Source organism: Anopheles aquasalis, chromosome 3, assembly GCF_943734665.1.
Source record: "Anopheles aquasalis chromosome 3, idAnoAquaMG_Q_19, whole genome shotgun sequence".
NCBI lineage: Eukaryota > Metazoa > Arthropoda > Insecta > Diptera > Culicidae > Anopheles > Anopheles aquasalis.
The window spans coordinates 50563549-50576048 of NC_064878.1; the positions used below are offsets into that span (position 1 = coordinate 50563549).

At 50.9% G+C, this 12500-nt stretch overlaps 1 protein-coding gene across 2 annotated transcripts in view; it reads left to right on the forward strand.

The window, feature by feature from the left end:
* LOC126578642 (BMP-binding endothelial regulator protein) overlaps positions 1-12500 on the forward strand; it is a 57636-nt gene that overhangs the window by 2561 nt on the left and 42575 nt on the right. Inside the window, exons 1-2 of one of the 2 annotated variants that reach the window (XM_050241430.1) lie at positions 3934-4138; positions 5453-5706. The exons of the other annotated variant lie outside the window; for it this stretch is intronic. The gene's annotated coding sequence lies outside the window, so the exon portion shown is untranslated. Of the gene's footprint in view, positions 1-3933; positions 4139-5452; positions 5707-12500 lie in introns of those variants that run through there. 2 annotated transcript variants of the gene reach the window in all.

The following is a 12500-nucleotide window of genomic DNA, read 5'->3' on the forward strand; positions in this document are numbered from 1 at the left end:
GGTCCCCTGCGGTCTAGGGTTGGATAGACTATCCGCAAAGCAGCATACACCGTGCCAACAACTAGTGGTGGTGAGTAGCAGGACAATCGACGAATCGGTTTTAATATTAAATTATGAACAGCCCGTTGGTGGTGCAGCCAGCCAGCTAGCGAGCCAGCCAGCACACAACAAAGAACACCTCGTTTCCAATGCTGCACGCCCGGTTATTGTGCGGCGAGTGGGCTGAGAATATATATAGATGTGTCCCACCAGGTAGCAGGTGACTTACAGCCACCACAACCTGTCCCCTTGCGGTCGTGAATCGGTAGCTTGGTCACTTAAGGTTTCAGTGTTTTTTTTATTTTCATTCTTCCAAGGAACACCAATTTATGCTCCTCCGAATGAAGACATTAGGCGACGCGGTCTGGCACGCACGCCCATTATTTATGAGCATTTAATGCAGAAATTATTGCAACCTGCTTCAGATGTGCAAGATAAAGCCGATGAGTTATGATTAGTTTGTTTGTGGTGTGCGCGCGCGTCTGTTGTCGCTGTTGCACCTAAATCGCCACGCCACCGCCAGCGTATGTTCAGGTGTCCGGAATGACCACTCGAAGGGACCCCCGGGAACCGAGACGAGAAATGGTTTTTCGCTTTCCTAAATAAATAATAAACTATTTGGGTCGGATCCAGGGTCCCGGGGAATATTTACTCTCTCTCTCTCTCTCCCACCGGCGAACAGTGCGGCCAAATCAACAAATCGTAATCGATGGAGTGGCCGCTACCACGGAGCCACAGGATCGCCACCTAACGCGTGTTCCTAAATTACTCGCTCTCCCTGGAGTGGCCCAGATTTCCCACCTCGATGGCCACGCGATGCAACCCGGTCCGGCCCGGTGGTTCGATTTGCTCCGCGGAAACGATTCCGGGCAACCGGGCGCACCGGTGATTATAATGAGGCAAAAATGATATTTATTTACTTATCGCCATGGCGCTGTTGGTCGCATGTTCGCGATTTCGCGGACCCTCTCCTTGTGGCCAATCATCCGCCAATCGCGTTGATTGCCTGCACGCGGTTCGCGCGTTCCACGCAAGACAAACAGTCTGGCCGCCGCTGCGTTCATCAGTTTTTTTAATCAGCCAGCGAACCGAGCAACGGTGCCTGGAGTGCATCCGTGGATCAGCGATGATGCACCGCGGGACCTGTGAGAGAGGCAGCGAAACGCATCAAAGTGCCCCGTTCGCCTGCCAGTGATTGTTTGTCATTTTCGCCCAGCGGCGCGCGAGAGAGCGGTTTTATTGTCAACCGCCAACCACTAGTAGGCTGGGCGATAATGTGCGATAATCGCGGGATGCGCAAACCGACGCCGGAACGCCATAAACTATGTTATGGTTGATCTTTGGCACCTGCGACCGGTGGTTGATGGTGGACGCCAGCCAGCCAGCCAGCCAGCCAGCTAACCGAGCTGCTTTATGGCCGTCCTTGAGCGGTCGAGCACTCGACCATTACCATACACAAACCGCATCATTGGCATGGGGAGGCAGCTTCTAGGCAGCAGCATCCAGGCGTTTGTTTGGCGATGCTCTTCGATGGCTATAAAAGGGGCGATCGCTACGACGCAGCAACTAACTGCTGGCTCGCCGGGATGATGCCGACTATCATCGAAGGATAATAATATTTTAACGACCGCGATTGCGACCGGGCTGGTGCGGCCATTTTACGGCAGGCTCGAGCTCGAGCTTATGTAACGGAAGGCCGAGTAGTAGTTGGTGTGGTTCAAACAGTTCAAAACACTAAAACGTGTCACCCGGGGACACCAGATTCATCCCGCACTTTTTGCTGCATAACGTCCTCCAATTACTCGATGGGCCAGGGACTAGCAGGTTAAATGTCTGTCTCGCTTTTGCATGAAATCACTTCTTCGGAAATGATTCCTTAATTCATTACATCAGTTTGCGAGTTGTCGAGGGGGAAGAGGGGGCTGATAACCATCGGCTGACGGGGCCATTTTTGGACGCAAAACAGCTGACGGGCACCATGGTAGCTTTTCGGTAGCTCCCTCCACGACGAAGGGGGGGAACAGGGATTGATAGCAGATGCCGATGCCCGTGATGATGTTGTTGATGACGATATGAATGTGTGGATGATTTGTTTGCTTTCTGCTTTCCTGTCGCGACACGTTTAGCGGACGCTGGCCCTGGTGATTCATCCCGAATTGCGCGTTCCTCCGGGCACGTGGAGCTATGAAGAGAGGGTGCGGGTCCAAGGCGGCTCCACCTTTCGGCTCTGACACCATGTTGTCCATGTGGCGACGCGATGATGACTCCTCGTGTCTCCGCGGTTGCCAGTGCGATTTGGTGGATCGTTTCCGCGAACTGGCGAGTGACTGTGTCACGGTAGTAGATATTCATCCGGTGGCGCCTCTCCTTGGTAGCAGCAGCAGCTTGATTGCTGGAGCAGATGATTGGCAGTCGGCAGTTCCATTTTTGCCAGATGTTGTTGGGGGGGAGATGAGCAAGTCCTGGGCCGGCAAGCAGCATGCTTCAGTTGGACCATTTAGCTGTAATCGAAATGGGTAATATTTTAATGTAAATTGTTCGTCGGAGATACGCGCGGTAATTGCGGTTGCTCTGAAGATGCATCTCTATGATCGATTGATGAATGGCGTGCTGGGTGAATCATTAAGCAATTCGTTGGAATGGGTGATCCTTTTACAAATGTGTTTGCCAGATTGCACGCTCCTAGAAATACAATGTTGGCATTTCAATGGTTAATCATTTAATCCATTTTCCCTGTGGATATCAAGCTTAAAACGTATTCTAGGTATGTTCTGTTGCCTCTTAATATTGGAAATTCACAAGAAAGATGTAAGTTTCTTCTATTTTCTATTCTTCTATCATTCCTTTTCATTTGTTGAGAAAAGGAGTATCTGATGCGCATAATTAGCTGTGTGATGAAATTATCATCACTTTAGAACCAAAAGAAAAACGAACGGACCCATCATTTACAAAATTTTGAACCCTTCATCTGCATTTCAATTTGCGATATTTACCGCCATAAATTTTTGAACTAAAAATATGTACTGAAATTTGAAAAATCTTAGAGAAACTAATTATCTAACAAAAACAAGATCAACTTGTTCATCTATTCTTATTACATCTCAACCAAAAAAGGAGAAAACCTCAACAATAAAATAGATCGAAGGAAAAGGAAAAAAATCATTCGGCAAGGCATAATTTACGACAATCTTATGCCAAGGACCTCGCTATCCCCGTCAAATCATGCCCCGCAGCTATCTATGCAATCTATCACGATCGAACCTGTATCTTCATCTTCAGTTGTCCTTGTTAACTGTAACATCTAGCGCTTAGTTTGACTACTGATTAAGCCATTAAACGATGGAATTATCTCGTGATTTGCCACGGTCCAAGCAACGAACCAATAGGGACCGCGCCGTGATCGTGTGCGTCTTCGGCTCGTTCATTCACTCGGATTCTTCGGACTTTCTCGGTGACGAACGAACTGAGCTTACAGTGAGCGGCATAAATGACAAGCCATTGACGAATATGACTCCCACCGCAGACTGCAGCTATGTATTTTTATGGAGCTAAAACCGCCGATGTGTCTAATGGTGTTTGATTTAAAAATATTTCCTAATTCGCGTAGATAGAACAAAATTAAATATGGTGATATTCTGAAAGAAATCTCCCGGCTCTATTCTACAAGAACTAAATTTATGCACTATAATTATATGCAGAAAAATGATCATTTTATGTTCTATGAAAATCATACTTATTAACGGAGTCCAATTAATGCTTCTCACTGTATCGTCTGCCGCTCCAACCCCTTTTCCTTCGGGCCGATCCGATCCGTTCATCATCGTCGGTGGATGAACGCCCGGATAGGTTTTCTTGGAGCGCGACTGTCGTCCGACCGGCACAGTTTCACTCGGAACACCGAACCGAGCAAGCGCACGGACCGAGCGAAGTCACGACTTCGAAACCGCGCGAATCGAGTGGTCGAATCGGTGGTGCGCACGTGTATCCCGGGCTCTTCACGAACACAGCCCGCGGTTTGTTTGGTTTTTACGGGAAAAAAAACCGGCAAGGATCAAGCTGTTCCTGTGCCAGCGGCCAAAGGGAGTGCGCCTAAGCCTAGGTAATTCCAGGAGTAAGAAAAAAAATCGAATCCTTTTGTCGGTTCTCGGATCTGCCAGCATCCAAACTACCGACGGCTTTCCGGGTCCGGATCAGGTGTCTGTGGCTGGGGTGTGTGTCTGTGTTTCGATCATGAGATGTGATTCGGTTGCTTACCGCGTAACCTGATTAATTGAATAATTAATTTAATATTCCGTGCCACGGAGAGACACGTTTGAGGACAACCAGCTGAGAAGCCAGCGAACAACCGGGAACTGGAAGTGTGATAGACGGAGAGGCAGAGAGCACGAGAGCACGAGAGATTGGCGGCGATCCTTGGCCACCGAAACCAATCGATCATCGCGCTTGTGCTTCTCGATCAGTGTGCGTGGAGAAAGGGAGGACTCACATGGAAGTAGGCGCGGACACAGCCACTCAAGACAACTGGCCTGTCGCCCAGACGGTTTTTTTCGGCCATTTCGTCAAGAGTCAAGTGGCCTCAGCAGAAGAGGATGGCTGCCTGCGGGGCCCAGTAGTGTGTTCAGGTGTGACGCAGGGAAAGGCCAGTCAGATTCTCCAGACCATTCCGTGCGTGCGTCCGTGCGTGCGATAGTGCGTATGCCGGTTGTGTGAGCCGGTTGTGCCGGTATCGCCTTCACCGCCAGCCCCGGGGAACCCGGGTTTCAGCTCTCGCAAAGTGAGAAGTGAGTGTCTGTTGGCAGCCATTTCGCCATCCATCATTGCGTGCGTGCGTGCGTGCGTGTTTGCTCACGTCACACCGGAGAGGCCTCCAGTGGCGGGGAGGATGTGATGTGCGTCTCACCTCTCCTCTGTCCTGCCCGTAGCCACTTTGACCACTTTGCACAATCGCGCGTAACTTGTGACGTAGTGTGACTCAGGACTGGGTGTCAAACGAATTGAAGTCTCGATCTTAATTCGCGCGACAACCAACTGAGAAGGCTGGCAACGCAACGACAACGACAACACAACAGTTCCGTGTGGCTGTCTGTTGAAAGTAGGCCCTGCCTAGACCGAAGCTCCTTGGATCGCTATAATGAAGAGTGACGTTTATTGACAACTTGGAACACAGCCGAGACCGACCGGCCAGCAGCAGTGGCCGGTAGTGGCCGTATCTTTTGATTGATTTTCGTCTCCAAACCGGCAATTCCTCCGTCCGGTGAAGCGTTGGTTAGGTCGTGGTAAATTCCGGTTTTCCGATTCCGATCCTTGCAGCTTCAGAGCTCGCCGGTCCCGGTCCATGTACTGTCCATACAAGATCCCGATCCACAGCCAAAAACCTGTGCTCAACTCTTTATTTCGTGTTTCCCGTTCGCAGATCCCAGTGTTTCGTGAATTTCTTTTGTAATAGTGTGCTCTCGGGTGCGTGCACTTGTATCGCAACGTGAGTGATTTGTTGTGTGTCTATTGTGGTGTGTGTTTTTGTGTACCAAGCGTGGATCCTTAGTGATCCGTAGTGTAGTGATCCTGTCTATATCTCCAGTGAGCACGAGCACGGAGCTCTCGGAGCGCTGACTAGTTCAATAAACCGTTCGCGTGCGTGGCTGCAGCTGCAGTTCTACGGGACCAGCGGTAAGTCCTGGGTCCCTCCCGAATACCCAAAGTTCCTCCTCTGTTCTGTCTGTCAGGTGCGGCAGGGAATTCCTTGCTGGTGGCTTCATTGATTTGAAGGTGTCACACGTTAATTGGCGAACCTCGCTAGGTAGAGTGGCGTGCAGACGCTACCATCCAGCAGGTCAGGTAGATCCCGGTGCGGGGCATACCCTCTCCACCGCCCTGTAAGTACCTGTAAGACGCGCACTCAAGTACCTGTCCACCGGTCACATGCTCCTTGCAACCTGGCAGTCCTTGGTCAAGTGTGAGCCAAGTTTGTTTTAACCATATTTACCCTCCACGGGACGGCACGGCACGGCACGGCACGGCACGGCACGGCACGAAACACTGGCATTGATCGCCGACAGGTGAACGAAAGCAATGCGACGAACACAAACCCTTCGACCGTGGGGGTCCCTCGATCGAAGAAAGGACCATGGATCCCGCCCACAACTGGGCGAGCTCACGATGGGTGCTCCACCCCTTTTACGCGGTACTTTTATGTGTATGTGCCAGGGGCCCTTGGAGCGTGTTTGAGGTCTCCTTGGAAGATCGCACAGCAAGTGGCTGTGGCTTGCACTTACACCACTAGCTACGGCTGTATCACTGACACGACGACAATGACCGTGTAGTGGCCGTGGTGTGTCTTAAGAGACCTTCCGGATTCGCTACATGCGTGTCACACGCGGATCCGCACCCAGACTCCGTCGGCAAAGGCGCGCGATAGCGATAGTGACCGGCGTACCGGCTTCGGTTGGAGCTGGAACCGTTTTTTTTTTCGGAGTCTTTTTGAAGTAAGAGGTCACGCAGAAAGCCATGATAACATGGCCTGGCGAAAGGGATGATTTATGCGGTCGCTACTCCCGCCTGGGGCCTGGGACAATCAGCGGACGCTCTGGATGCTCACGGCGTCGACTCCGCGTCCTGCTGGCTATCTGGTGCTGCTGTTGCTGCCACTGCTCGCTCACTCAACGTCCGAATGTATAAAAATTGAATTTCCCAAACAACCAATTGAGTCCATGTCGAACAAATTGTTTATGCTGGACGCAAACGCGGTGGCGAACCGGGGAGCGAGCAAGCTTCAAGTGCCGGCGGTGGCGATCGAGCTCTTGGAGCTCTGACTGCGACTGCGGCTTCATTATCACCGTTCGCCTTGCCTGGCTCGGGAATGTGGTGATTGCTGGTGGTTCTCTCGCTTTACGATTTTAATTCGGGATTGCGGCCGCTCATTCGCTTCGTTTCATTATCAAAGCTCACAGTAAACCCACGCCACCGCACCACCACCACCATCACGGCTTCCACGATGACACCGTTTCCGAAATTCTGATTCAATGTTATCGGACCCTGTGGTATGCGTAATTTGTGTTTCAGCGAACAGCCCCGTGAGCCCCGGGAACGCTGTAATAAATGGAACATTCAGGATCGCTGTTAAACAGCTGATGATGATGATGAGGATGAGGATGGGCAGGCAGCTGATAGGAGCGCCAGAAACGGACACGAATTTGGAGTTTTAAATAACCGAACACTTTATGTTGTTAATGCTTTTTTGGGTGATGTTGAAGATCAAACAAAATCAAGTTAATAAAATTAATGTCAAGAAATCATTGTAAACGACCGACCTCCGCTGGTTTTGCACAAAAAAATAACTGGATAAAGGATTAAGCGAAACCATACCCCGGCACGGCAAGCTACACCTCGCAGCTAACCGGGAACTCTGCCGAAATTGCCGGCTCAGCTTAACCGCTCACGTCGTTCACCGAATTGGGCCGGTGGTTTGTGTCAAAGGCGTGAATGTGGAAACGTGCCACGAGTTGCTAAGTAGAACGCTAAGTGGTATCGTGCAGCACCACCACCAACAGGCCAGCATCTCGCGGGAAAAACCGGTCAATTTCGGTGATGGGCACGAAACACGCAGCGCAGCTACGCCGAGCGCGTACAAAGAAGCTCTAATCAAATTAGTAGAGTGGACCCCCCCCCCCCCCCCCGGGTTGGGAGAAACGTTCAGTAACTCCCGGATTGTTCCCGGGATCTGGGAGCGTGTGGCCATGGTTTTGGGCGTTTGTCCAGTGCGTTTGTGTTGGTGCTACACGTTCGCTGTTTGTTCGCCATTTAATTCGCATCCCAAATATGGATTCGGCGTGTGGCGCTATATTAACGATTGGAGAGCATTCGAACACTGTACCCATTATGGTGGTTTATCGGTTATTGTTTCATTGTTTTTCATTAATTTTGTTTTTGTTTTTTTTTCGAGTTTTGATCTTGATTTTTACATTTTATTCATTTCACTTTGAACTCTTCTGTAATTTAAACTCTTTTCCGTCATTCCTGCCACTTTTTGCAATGCGTTTTCCTTTCTTGCTTTGCTATAATCGATTCTCTTCTGTTTTCTACTCCCTTATCTATTTTTGCATCTTAAGGCAATAGTACATGATTGCCTCTTTCATGTTCGGTAAACTAGCATCTGCATACCAGTGCATTGCAATTTTTATTTCAGCTTTTTGATGATTAACGAATGGGATATAGTGTTTCTACTTTGAAGTGCAATGAAATGCTCTATTGACATTTCTTAGCGATAAATATTGCACTCGTAGCTCTTGGCTGATTTCGTTTGAAGTCTAATTTATGCGTGTCCTTTCTTCTCTTACCCCTTTCCCATAATTCAACCCGCAATTCAGCTCGCCTTGTTCTCTTACTTGGTCGATGATTTACGAGGACCACACGCACCGCACGCCACAACGAGTTGACCCCGAAGGACACAGTTTCGTGGCAGAGACCCCCCCACCCAACCAACCATCCAGAGAGAGACAGAGAGAGAGAAAGAGAGACCATTAATTGAAACTATTTCATCGTTAATTAGCGCGTTCTAGCGCCATCGTGGGGCTGAAAATCACGGCTCATTCGTACGCTAGCACCGATGGTTCAATCGAATTGATTCACCATAACCATTAACCGGATCGTCTCGCCACCAACCGGCCGGCCGGTCGGCTGGCTAGCCGGCTGGCCAGCTGGCTGGCTGGTTGGCTGTCGTGCTGGTTATTCTCCCTCCTCCCTCTATGATGTGGATGCTGTCTATCCGATGATGTGCCAGCACCGCGATTGTTTGTTTATTTATTCATGTGTCGCCATCGTTTTGATTCTTTTTGATTTTCATCACGACCCTGTCCCTCCCCCCCGCCTGGGGACTGTGAAACGATTTCTGTGTCCCCTTCGCTCCCCCCAGATTCCTTCCGGTGCCGACGCGGACCAGCCGCGGTGGTTCCGTAGCCGTTTGATGTTTATTTAATCGTTCTCCGGCCTCAGGATCGATTTTAACGGGCGTTTGTCGCGACAGATTTTAGGACCGTCGTCCATCCTTCAACGGTCTCAATCAACGACGTCGCGGTCGCGGTCTCAGCGATCCCTTTCCCTCCTCCAGTGGCCACTCAATTTCTGCGATCCAAATGGGAGTTTTAGCGGAGGATAAATATTTGAAATGAAAACAAAATCAGCGCAAAACGCAAATCGACCACAGGTTACCGTGGTCCAGGGGAGGGAGGGGGGGGGGGGGTGGGGTGCCATTGTGCCAACACTGAACGATTAGCGCTATCGTGGTCGTGTGGCGCCGCGTCCCGGGGGACGCTTTCCAGTTTCCAGTTACGCTCGGGTTAAGTTTCGTCGCATTTTAACCCCCGAATCGGGTGGACGATGGTGCCCTCGGGGGATGAAAGGCAAACCTCGCACACCGGCGACGTGGTCTTGTTCCTCCTCCTTCCTCCGCCCTCCTGGGAGTCTCGGTTTTTTTTTTGTTTTGACAATCGTCTCGCTCGCTCGCCGGACGGCCGGATTCGCCCAACGAGGCAATGTGAGACCTTGGGGGTGGGGAACGGAAGAAGGTAGGAAATCTAAACCAATCCCCATCCCTCATCCACGACGGTACACGAGGGACCGACAGCAACGACGACGGCGACGGAACTGACGGAACTGACGGAACTAGCAAATGATGTCACGTGTACGCCAATGTCGCCGTCCTCTGGCACTGACCTTTCGCCGTGCCACTCCACTAAAAGTGGAAGGACGACCCAAAAGGAAGAAAGGCTGCAATTCGCAACGAACCGCAGCTCTCCTGTTGTTTAGGTTTGGGCTTGCAAGAACCTTGACCATTTTTCCCTCCGTAAATGGCAGTCTTTGTGAGATGTGCTAGTGTACCGGCATTTGGCATCGTTGTTGTGAGTCATCAGTTCGGTTCGGACACAAGAACCCCGAAATACTGACGTTGGAGCGAGAGATTTGAATATTCCATACCTCCCCCACCCCTCAACCCCTCTATCAGGCACACTGCGATGATGCGGCACAAACAATCACCTCGTTTGGCGTAGGCTGAACTGATAATGCCGGTAGTCGACACCGCACGGGGATTACCACGAACGGAAGAAGCCTTGTCGACCGATTAGGACTATTTACGTCAAAGGATCGTCGATGGATGCCATGAATGCGATGCGAAGGATGCCCAAAAAGGCCTTAATGGGCACCATCTTCCTGCTCTATATTTCTTTGCCCATCGAGGCAGTTCCGAAATTGCTGGCTCACGGGGGGGCCCAACAGTTCCGGAAACCAGCGGCCACTCACTTCAGTTCTGCATTCGACGCACAATGTCGACGGCGTGTCGTTTGGATGGAAAAGTGAGCTTAAGGTTTCCTTTTCATCGTTTGAGGTGGCGCTCGCGGGGCTCGAAATTCAAACCAAGGCTCATGCGGAGCTCACGTTACCACTTTGCGTCACCTGCACCAGCACGGAGGGAGGCCATCGTGATGCCTCATCAGCAACACGCGCTCGCCGATCTGCTGAATCCGGTAACCGGCCGGCCGGCCGGCGTTGTCCTTTAGGCTCCTGTTTCAGCTTCAACTGAGCCAGGCATTTCCTGACACGGCAAGGTAAGGGCCACGTTTTTGGGCCAGCAAAATGGAGCACTTCCGGGATTCGATCAAGGGAACGAGTTGCGATTTTGCTTCAAATTTGTGTCTCGTCAACACTTTAAGCGAGCGCTGCGCCAGTACTCCAGCTGACGCAGTTTCGCGGCACGCGTTACGCAATACCACCGCTCTCCCTTTCCTTCTCCTTTACCTTCCCACGACACCAAGGAAGCAACTGCGGGTGTGCGCGAGTGTGTGTCTCTCGGACATCCGCGAATACGATCAGTGTAGACGCGTGACTGCGCGCGCCCCACCGATCCTCGCGGATGGTTTATGGGATCTGCCCCGCCTTAATGGCATTCTTTTGGTCCAAAGTCGCGAACATCCCATCACCTAGCAACAACGGGTTCGCTCGCAGCATACCACGGCAACTGGCGACAAACGATTTGCCAGATTGCGATTGCGGTAGCGGGACTCGCAGATACGAGCGGACCAGGGGCCGGAGCGGAATCGTGGGAAGCGGTGGTGAGGTGAGGAAAAGAAAAAGAGGAGGAAAAAATGGTATAAAATATCATTCTATTGGTAAACAAATTAAATCGCAAAATTAAACAACAAACAACGAACGAACGAAGGAACGAATGAATGGGACTATGTGATCAGTCGATCGAGAAGAAAGGCAATGCCGCTGCTGCTGCTGCTGGAGAGTGATAGGGACACCGTGAGTGATCAAGAATGCTCGCTCGAGTTGCCGAAGAAGGCATCTAGTAGACAGGCAGTAGTGCCTGTGACAGGACAACATGGCGATTGCGTCACAACCGATTCGGCAATCATTTACTGGCCGTGGCCCCGGCAATTGGTTTGCATTTTTATGGTCTCATTGTTATGTTGGGTGGATTTCTGTCACCTGCTGCTGGTACTGTTGCTAACCACAGTTCGTGTACGTGATCGGAATGTCCAGCGCCGCTCGTGAAACCAGCCGCTCAACTAGAAGACGACACAATCAATCGGAATACGGAAGCGAACGGTGTTTGTCCGCTGAAGTTCACCGCCCAGTAGCCAAATCATTAGACCGACGGTTTAACCTCTTGTTTATGATGCTGTGCTGGTGCTGCTGTTATGTTGGGCGGTCGCTTATCTCGTGCGACGTCTTATTGCTATTACTGATGCAATTAATTGCTTTCGCTAACCGGTACGGGCTGCCTTTGTGCGGAACCTAACGGTTCGGAGTGGAGTGTCTTATCTGCCAAAAATCCATGGACGAATCAGGACGAGCGGGGATCGTATTTCGCTGTCAAGAATGTGTGTTTATTGGATGATTGATCAACGAGCACAACCCCATTCAAGCCATTTAGAAACCCATTTATCACTCCACGCACGCGTCTCGAGCAGGAACATGCAGGAGCATGGATCGTTTCGATGATCAGATCATATTTAAACGCCGCACACACAGAGCAGTAGTACATCAATATGTGTGGATCATAAATGCTTCCTCACTGGCGGGCAATTATCGTTAATTTTTATAATGGAGCCAGGGAGCAATTTATGCACCGGCACGATCGCGGCAAAACCGAAAAGATGATCCTAAACATACACGAATGGTACGAGGATCGCGGGGGGGGGGGGGGGGGGGATCCTTACTTCTGTGTCTTACTTTGCTCGCACCTTAGCCTCAAAACCACGACACCACACGACGCGTAGCAGCGCTCTGGCCTTACTCCCGGACCAGGAATGGCCTTGATACTCTAGAGATAGTGTAAGCGTAGTAGTAGCACTCCGTCTACAACGACGTGCGAGCGTGCACCGAAACGACGGTTGCAGCCGAAGGAGTAAACAAATGTGTGGCCGCTCGTTGGCTGCTGCTCTGTTTTCTGTCCTCTCTTCTTC